The sequence below is a fragment of the Triticum aestivum genome, chromosome 7D, assembly GCF_018294505.1.
Source record: "Triticum aestivum cultivar Chinese Spring chromosome 7D, IWGSC CS RefSeq v2.1, whole genome shotgun sequence".
Taxonomy (NCBI): Eukaryota; Viridiplantae; Streptophyta; class Magnoliopsida; order Poales; family Poaceae; genus Triticum; species Triticum aestivum.
In genome coordinates, this window is record NC_057814.1 from 623,484,295 (window position 1) to 623,494,086 (window position 9,792).

The following is a 9,792-nucleotide window of genomic DNA, read 5'->3' on the forward strand; positions in this document are numbered from 1 at the left end:
AGGAATTTCTTAGCAATTTTATGTTGACTCCTTGAAATTTTGTGTGAAATCCCGGTTGAAGCAGGGGATTTAAGGCATTTTTCGCTTCGAGGGACTCCTCTAAAAAACGATGCGGCTTCCGAGGGCTTGTGTGTGAAAATCTTAGTGGTGGAGGGACATATTCATCATTCTCCTTAAATCCTGGGGCCTCCTTGTAATTTCCTCTCTTTATGTAAAAAATAAAAAGTCTAAGTCGCATGAAAGCACTCATGGGCCTATTTTGGTCTGCTTTGCGTCGCGAGTGTTCGACCACCCGTGCGGCCTCTTATCTTCTTATTTTTTTTTCCTTTTTTGCAGCCGAGACCTCCTTCATCATCTGGCTTGTGTGTTGGATGGCCCGGTCCGTATGCACCTAAATGGTGCACGGCCTTGGACGGCCATGACCATGACTCCTCTCCTAATTGGACGGTCTAGGTCGTCTTCCTCCTTCGTACGGCAACCGTAATTGTAGTTGCGGTGACGTTGGCGGGGCCGACCGCCCAGGCCTATAAGAAGGGACCCCTAGGGGCATCGGGGGTCATTCCTGTCCTTATACCCTCATCTCTCTGGCGATGATGTGTGAGCTGTGATGGGTGCCTTCATGTGGTGGAGGCCATGTCGGTGCTCCGGTAGCATAATGTGGAGGCGCGGTGCCCTTTAGGCAGAGACAGGAGGCCTTCCCCTCCTTGCCTTCCTTGGGTGCGGTGGCAGAGCTTTCCGCAGGTAGTAGCTGCAGCTCGAGCACTTGAACAGGCACACTCGAGTGGGTCATTCATACGTCCATTTTGCATCATGTTTCCTATTGATATTTATTGCAATAAGTACTGTTATTTCACTTTATTTCACTTTATGTCACAATTCTTCTGTCTTTATACAAGTTTCACATGAAGAGGTAGATTGCCGGCAGCTGGAATTTTGGACCGGAAAGGGCTATATTGGTGACACCTTTTCTGCACAACTCCAAATGACCTGAAAATTGACGGTGAATTAATTTGGAGTATATATAAATTATTGGCGAAATCATCAGAAGTGGGCCCACCAGGCAGCCACAAACCTAGGGGCGTGCCCTACCCCTGATACGTCCATTTTGCATCATGTTTTTATGTTGATATTTATTGCGTAATGGACTTTTATTTCACTTTATGATACAATTCTTATGCCTTTTCTCTCTTATTTTGCAAGTTTCACATAAAGAGGGAGATTGCCGACAGCTGAAATTCTGGACCGGAAAGGGCTATATCGGAGGCATTTTTCTGAACATCTTAAAATGAGCTAAAAATTGATGGAGAATTAGTTTGTGTTATATTAAAATTATTGGCGAAAGAAATACCAGAGGGAGACCCACCAGGCAGCCACAAGCCTGGGGGCGCGTGATACGTCCATTTTGCATCATGCTTTTATATCGATATTTATTGCATTATGGGATGTTATTACACATCATGTGACAATACTTATGCCTTTTCTGTCTTATTTTACAAGGTTTACATGAAGAGGGAGAATGCCGGCAGCTGGAATTCTGGGCTGGAAAAGGAGCAAATATTAGAGACCTATTCTGCACAACTCCAAAAGTCCTGAAACTTCATGGAAGTCAGTTTTGGAATATATTAAAAATATTGGGCGAAGAAAGAACCAGAGGGGGGCCACCCACCATCCACGAGGGTGGGGGGCGCCCTACCCCCTGGGCGCGCCCCCTGCCTCATGGGCCCCCTGACAGGCCTCCGGTGCCCATCTTTTATTATATGAAGTCTTTCGCCGTGGAAAAAATCATAAGGAAGCTTTCGGGACGAAGCGACGCCGTCTCAAGGCGGAACCAATCTAGGGCTCTGGCGGAGCTGTTCTGCCGAGGAAACATCCCTCCGGGAGGGGGAAATCGTCACCATCGTAATCACCATCGATCCTCTCATTAGGAAGGGGTAAATCTGCATCAACATCTTCACCAGCACCATCTCCTCTCAAACCCTAGTTCATCTGTTGTATCCGATCTTTGTCTCAAAACCTCAGATTGGTACCTGTGGGTTGCTAGTAGTGTTGATTACTCCTTGTAGTTGATGCTAGTTAGTTTAATCGGTGGAAGATTATATGTTCAGATCCTTTATGCACATTAAAACCCCTCTGAATATGAACATGAATATGATTCGTGAGTAGTTACGTTTGTTCCTGAGGACATGGGAGAAGTCTTGTTATAAGTAGTCAAGTGCATTTGGTATTCGTTCGATATTTTGATGAGATGTATGTTGTCTTTCCTCTAGTGGTGTTTTTTGAAAGTCAACTACATTACACTTCACCATTGTTTGGGCCTAGGGGAAGGCATTGGGAAGTAATAAGTAGATGATTGGTTGCCTGAGTGACAGAAGCTTAAACCCTAGTTTATGCGTTGCTTCGTAAGGGGGTGATTTGGATCCGTATGTTTCATGCTATGGTTAGGTTTACCTTAATTCTTCTTTCATAGTTGTGGATGCTTGCGAGGGGGATTAATCATAAGTGGGATGCTTGTCCTGCAGGAGATATGCCCTAGAGGCAATAATAAATGATATTATTTATCTCCGAGTTCATAATTATTTTTATGTTCCATGCTATAACTGCTATGGTTCTCGAGTCTGCAATAACCACGAGGCTCGGAGGAAGACTCATATGCACGTGTGGAATAATAAATGGTAAAATGTATTCCTAGTCTGGCCTCTAAGACTAGCTCAAGTGTTGCATGATGGTTATGTTTTCCTGATCATGGGCATGTCTATGTCAGCAACCTTGAGGGCACAATGTTAAGAGAACATTTGTGTTGAATCGACCCGGCATGATGTTATGCTATGAGATTCATTCGTCACAAGTTTATTGGTACATAACACAGAGATGGTTAACGTTTGCATGATTCCTTAGACCATGAGAGTATCGTGTTTCTTCATGCTTGCTTCATGAACTTTGGGGTTTGTTAAACGTCATCCGTAAATGGGTGGCTATTACGGCGGCTTACGGGTTCATGGAAAAGTGTGTCAAGTAACTTGATAGCTCAAGATTGGGATTTGCTCCTCCGACGATGGAGAGATATCTCTAGGCCCTCTCGGTGTTACGGTATCCATCATCGTCTGGCCACACACTTTGTGATTTGATCACGGGGATGCCGGAACACGATAACGAGAAAAGAGAACAATACCGGTAACGAGGTAGCTAGCATAGTGGACAAGTTGTTGATCCACAGGAATGCCAACATGTCTCACCTCGGGTATTTATAACATATCGCGAAGCAAAAGGAATAGCACACGGCAACTAGAGGTTCACTCGAATATTTATTCGTGTGGGTATAGGGGTCAATATGGGTGTCCACGGCTCCGATGTTGATCATTGATCGGAAGGGGTTCTGGGTCATGTCTATACTTCACCGAACCTATAGGGTCACACGCTTAAGGGTCATCTATCTGCTGAATACTAGACAGGGAGTCTGAGAGAAAATCACCGAAAAAGTTTCGGACACCGAAAAGTTTCGGACAGCGGAATCGTACCGCAGAGAGAGGTCATCGGATAAGTTTCGATGATACCGAAAAGTTGTTTCGGGATACACCATTAAGTCAAATTGGTTTCGGCACATGCCTGATAATTCTTGGAGGATGCCAGAATCATTCTGGAAGCTTTTTGGAATTTTCTGAGATAAAAACCGGAAATGTTCCGGAGCTGCCGGAGCCACTTCAGATGCGTTTCGCAGATGAAAATCACTAAAACCGGAATTGTTTCGGAACGCGTTGAAAATCATTTTAGTGGGTACTGGAAATGTTCTTAGCCCACATAAATATTTTCAGTTCGATCAGACGCTGAAAAATGTCGTCGTGAATAGTGAAAATCAGCTTTATGGTTACTTTATGGAAAGCCACCTTTTGGGGCTTTGCTCCAAAAGATCTTGGGGATGACATGGATGGATAGGAGCCATTTTTGGGGCCCCTCATGGGGGTGTGGCCGGCCACATGGGGTATCCCCCATTGGGGACCCTCTTGTTCCTTGGTTTCACTCCTAGGTCCTTGTGGAAGGACTTCATTCATGTGCATTTTGGGTTTTTTGTGAAACTACCCTACCCCCTTGGGATTTCCTATAAATAGAGGTGGAGGGGCAGCCCTCCACACTCATCCCTTGCTCTCATACACATGCCATGCATTATCTGGCTTCTTCTCTCCCTCCCACGAAAAGAGTTTCGTAGAGCCGTAAGGCTGTCTGGGTTCCGGCAGGAACTAGTTCTGGACGGCGAAGCCCTGCCGGATAGATGACACCGTATGTGTGCAACTCTGTAGAGAGATCGTAGTTTCGGTCTTAGTTCGTTAGTGCCTCCCGAAGGACTCTCCGTGTGACCGTCCGAGTTTCGAAGGTCCTCCCGAAGGGCTGTCCGAGTGACCGTTCGAGTTTCGAAGGTCCTCCCGAAGGGCTGTCCGCGACACCGTCCGAGGGGCTGTTCGACCGCCTCCTGGAGGGCTGTCTGAGGAGCAGATGAGGGTATACATCCTCGCGGTTGGGAGGTTTGAAATCCTAGCTGCGGGGATCTGCACCGCCGATCGTCGTCGACTCTACTTCCCGCCGCGCTACGAGTCGGTAACGAAAAAGATCAAACCATGTATGCAGTCTCCATAGTGGTCCTGGGCTGGTGCGTAGGTCGGAAATTTTTTGTTTTCTGTTGCGTTCCCCTACAGTGGCATCAAGAGCCGTGCTATGCGTAGATGCAGGTTTCGATCTAGAATACATGGAGATGTATGGGTATTGCATAATATAATTAGGTAGTAGATGAGATCTATTGCTGAAAATTATTTATGCGGGTGACAGATGAAATCTGTTACCCGAGGTTCTTGTTGCTTCCCTAGAATTTGCGTTTGCTCAATCTCGAGACAGCATGGTGGAATTTGACAAAGTTCTGGCAATCCGTGATCCTGATTGATCATGGAAGTGCTATCAGTTCTTTGGGTTCTGCCGTAGTCAAAAGAAAGATGAAATTCGCAGATGAAAGGGCATTGCAGATATGATCTGCACGGGGGTCATGCGTATGACGAAGTTTAGTATGGGGCTCGAGATTTAATTATCTCATGTTTCATACACCCCGAGATGTTAATCTAGCAACCTGAATAATCATACTTGATGATAAAACGTTGGTAGCTGCGGTTTAAGTCAAAACCTTAGAAGCCACGTAAAATAAAATTTTGCATAAACCTATTAGATGCGTCTAACTTGGTTTTGCAGGATGTGCATGTGATGTGGTATAGCAGTGCTCATACTAATTCGATTATGTATGAGATGACTATATGATGTAATTTGATTAACATGACCTGCGTGTCATGATTCGGCATGATGGCTGGAGCCATATGATTGCATTTTAATGACCCGCGTGTCAACCTTGTTGTAATGCATTATTTTGTTAGCTATAGAGATAGCAATATTATCTGGTGCATCGACAAGGTGGTGGCAATCTTCGTGAAGGTGATCACCGACGCGAATGCCGAAGACGAAGAAATGAAATACTTCTCCGTCAGAAAGGGCTATACCATATCATGCTATTATGAATGGCCTGAGATGTTTATCCCTTATGATGCACCCTTCTTGATTGCGTGGTAGTCTCTTTTATTAGGGTGATCTCTCACTTAAAATATCAAGTAGTTAGTGTTCTCCCAAGTGTAGCACCGTCACGGCACCTATCTTTTCGGGGTGCGCCATGGATGCATGGGTACGAACGATTAGAGAAGTGTGAGGCGGGTGAGGTCAGACCTCGCAGCAAGATCACTTGGTTGTCTTGACGTTCATGGCAGGATCGTCCTGAGCTCGAAACACACGCATCGAAAGATGAGCAAGAGTCACATAGAGATGTGATCGGCAAGTTGGCCTACCGATTAAAATTCCCGTTATGAGATGATGATTCTATGGCGATGAATTGAAGTCTGGATCTTGTATCACTCAAAATTAATTGTGAGAGATATTAATTTGAGTGGGAGCGCACTGTTGAATTAACATGTTTAATTCTCAGTGCAATTAATTATGAACACTGTCTAAGTGTTTCTTGCATAATAGTTGTAGAATAATGGCTCGCATTTCCACCTTCCCTATTAAAATTGAATAGCTGTTAAATATCTGGTTAAAACTTTACGATTAGTAACGTAATATGAGGATTGTCCTCAAAAGTGCCGAGAAGGACTTTGTCCTATCGCATGCTTTCCGTATCCTCCCGCTAATGCTATGGATCATGTGACTCTCGTCCTTCGATCCAAAAGCTAGAATTCTGTTATGGTCAAGTGGAATATGTTTGCTTCCATGAAACCCAAACTTCGAAAGTTGGGATAGTTATATGATATTCATGGAACTGAAAATTATTTTCAGATACAAACAAAGCAATGTTTGTTTGCAAGTATTAGTAAAAGTGTTTACTATGCATTTGACTATTGGGAAAGGGATCCAGAAGAACGCCTGTCATATAATGAAAGGTGAATAAAACAACAACTTAAAGAGAAAGGAAGTGTCCAAAGGGTGTTAGTATGACTTACACGCCTAGGAAGTCCGGGGCTAATGCCACTCTTAAGTTGGGTGCTTCTTCTGAGAGTAGGAGAAATACTAAAAGTTAAACTGTTAGAAGTATAAAGGCAAAAGGAAAGAAGACTGGAATATCCAGCTCATGTATGAATGTCATACAAGTTTTTGATGTATAGAAGGCTGGTCAAAGATATAGTTCTTGCGAATTATGGTTAAACATGTTAATCACTAATTCTTGGGTATTGTGAGTTCATCACAAAAATGCCCGCTCGATTGCATTCTGTTGCAACTCGATGTAAGAACTACTATGGCCTGAAAGACTAGCTAGAAATGAGGTTAAGGTATACACAGGGAACATAGTAAATGTTACTATACCTTCCATCGGTGTATTGCCGTCTGTATTTATTTTCATAATTCATTTAGAGGTTTTACAAACTCTATCCCATTGCATAAGGTATCTTGCAAGAAGGTTGTTCATAAGAGAACTTTTGATGTTCGATGTTATGAATAACACAAGGGCCATACTTTCATTATGAATGAGATGCATGTTATGAATATTGATAATAATACAATACCTCTGGGTTTACTTTCATAATTCATTTTAGAGTTTCATACACTCTAGCCCATTGCACAATGTTTGTTGCAAAAGAGTTGTTCATAAAAACAACAATTGTTGTTAAGTATTATGAATAACATAAGGGCCATACTTCCATCATCGATGGGACGTATGTTATGAATATTGAGGGTAATATGATACATCCATAACACTGACGCTAAATGTCGCAAGACTAAAAGAATACCACACAAGTGTGGCACTACATTTGGTCACATTTGAGAAACCCGCATGGAAAATTCCATTATGATGGATTTTGAAGTCTTTTTGATTTTGAATCATCTAACACTTGCAACTTTCCTCCGAAAAGTGAAGTGACTAAAATACCGTTCACAGGCCATAAGGAACGAACAACAAACTTATTAGTGATCATACATTTGATGTGTGTAGTCCGATAAGTGTTGTTAGTGGTGGATTTATTTATCTGCAGAAATGACTCAAGTAGATATATGGATATTTACTTGATGAGACGTAAGTCTGGATCTTTTGAAATCATTCGAAAGGTTCTCAAAAATGAAGTAGAAGTTATTGTAACAAGAAAATTATGCTTCCGCAATTTGATTGCACAAAGGAATATTTGAGTTACATGTTTAGCGAATGTCTGATGAGTTGTGAAAGGGGTTTCATAACTTGCACCTCCCGGAACACCACTGCAAGTGGACAGTCCGTGGAGATGTAATCAAACCATTTATGACATGGTAAGGTCAAAGATGACATAAATAAATTTTCCATTATCCCTTTTAAAGTGATGCTTTAGAGACTGCGGCTTTTACACTGAAAAGAGCTACATCGGGTTTGTTGAAAGGAAGCCATGGTATGGTACGCCCAACCATGTTATATCTTTTCTTAACATTTGGAATATGGGGCTTGTGTAAAAGGTTACAAACCTATTCCAAATCAGACAAGTGCTACTTTGTAGGTTATACCAAAATGTTGGGTATTCGTCCCTCACTATACCGAGGCAAATAGTTTTGCCGCGAAACGGTGTGCTTTTAAAGAGAATGGTTCTTTAAAAAAGGTGAGTGGGAGAATAGTGCAACTCAACGAGATAAATAGTATCTACGTCATCAGATCAAAGGAAAGAGACCTTGGAAGTAATTCCAGAGTTTCCTACTGCGACTGATACGGAAGTCTCTACAATAAAATGTATGAACTTCGGTCGAACTTGCAGCTGAACCACGTAGGCAAGGCTCGTGCAAACCTCTCAGGTGCGCAAACGAGATATTGTTGTTAGACAACATTATACCTACGATACACAAGGAAGCGTTGATGGGCCCTGACTCCGGAATTGGCTAAATGCCAATACAACCCAAGTTAGTTTCCATATAAGTGATTCAAGATTAAAACCTTGATACACCTTTCGGAAGACTTAGAGTCTAACGAATATTTATGGAACTTAAAACTGATACGGATAAAATGTTTTATCCATAAAGCTCGACTTGTTGAAATAACAAGTTCAAGAGTTGACTACGATGAGGTTGTTTTCATCGTAGCGATGCTTAAAGTCGGTTCGGGTTGAACTAGCAATTAATACATATTTCAATCATGAGATATGAAACATGGATGATAAAAGGATTTCCATCTGATGGAAATGAAAGCTAGGACTGGTATATGATACAGTCCAAAGTAATTTGTCGATCCAGAGGATGCTAGTAGGTATGCAAACTTCAGAGTTCTAACAATGGACAGAAGAGAGCAAAATGGAGTTGGAATCTTCGTGTTTTTATGAAATGGTCAAAGGGGGTTTTGACTTCATTAATGGGTAACGAAGATGCTTGTAATTCAAGAAAGTAAGTGGGAGCGTAATAATATTTCTAAAAACCTTATGTGCTTGGCACATTGGTAATTGGAAATAAATTTCTTGACACGAATTAGGACTTCATTTGAAAATAGTTTTTCGATGAAGTGCTCAGGCTAAATAGCCTCAATATTAGGCATGATGATCTATGGAGATAGATTTACCTAATGGGGCTAAGCAATGAATACATATTGACAAGATGCTAAAACCTTTTAGCATTTAAAACGCCAAGCAGTGATTATTGCCAAAGTCACATGGAAAGAGTTTTTGCAAGACTCGGTGTCCCAAAACACTGATGAGTAAAATACATGATGCAGATTCCACACACTTTTGTGTTTGGATTAATCATGTATTCCATGGTATGTAAAACAACCAGATATGTCCGATACTCCCAAGGTGTTGCGAGTATGGATACTAAAGTGATCAAAGTACTGATCGTGGGACAACAGTGAAAGATGTCATTGAGTACTAGAGTAAGTACTGATGATATGTTTTCTTGCAAGCGGAGATCATGAAGAGTTCGTTGTAAAATGTTACATCGATAGTCTTCATCTTTTCACCGTGCGATTTTTGATTTAAGTTAAGGGTTTTGTGTAACACACAATGTGGTGGCACAGTTAGTTGGAATTTGTTCAAACTAGTTACTGTGGCGAATTCTATAACAAGGGCTAAGTATGTTGACGCTTTAGAAGCGACAAAGAAGATGTTGAATCATATAGTTCATTCATGAACTTAGTATAGTTCCAAGATGGCTTTTGACAATGGGACACTACTGCAGGTAGTTGCTCCATAACTCAGTCTGAGGAATCTAGGTTCGACCTGTGATTCACATACATACAAAGCCAAGTCCACACAAAATATGAATTTTGTGAAAACG